The sequence below is a fragment of the Coloeus monedula genome (assembly GCF_965178545.1).
Source record: "Coloeus monedula genome assembly, chromosome: 23".
NCBI classification, from domain to species: Eukaryota; Metazoa; Chordata; class Aves; order Passeriformes; family Corvidae; genus Coloeus; species Coloeus monedula.
Genome location: NC_138803.1, coordinates 3,052,700 through 3,053,097, shown reverse-complemented (window position 1 = coordinate 3,053,097; position 398 = coordinate 3,052,700).

Genomic DNA, 398 nt, shown 5'->3' with positions numbered 1-398 from the left:
CTGACTTTTCTTTGAAAATTACACTTCCCTTAGAAAAATTGCCCTAAGAAAGGTTAATTAACCCCTCAAATAGCTGACATGCAACATGAAAATAAAAATCAGGAAAAGGGAAAAGGGTCATTAACACTTGTATTTAATTGCAAAATGTAAAAACTTTTTTATTCTTCTTACATACAAATCTCATTTATTTACACACTTTACAGGCTTTTCCCAAGTATTTACAAAGTTTGCAATATATTAAATTAGGACCATCCATAAAATTCTGCATTAAGTGCATATTTACATTCTTTTTTTATTAATCCACCACTGAATTTAGTGTTCAGCATTGAAACAGTCTTTATGCATATATAGCTTTACTTCCCAGCACCCTGAGCCTTTAGAATGTGGCTCCCCTCCCC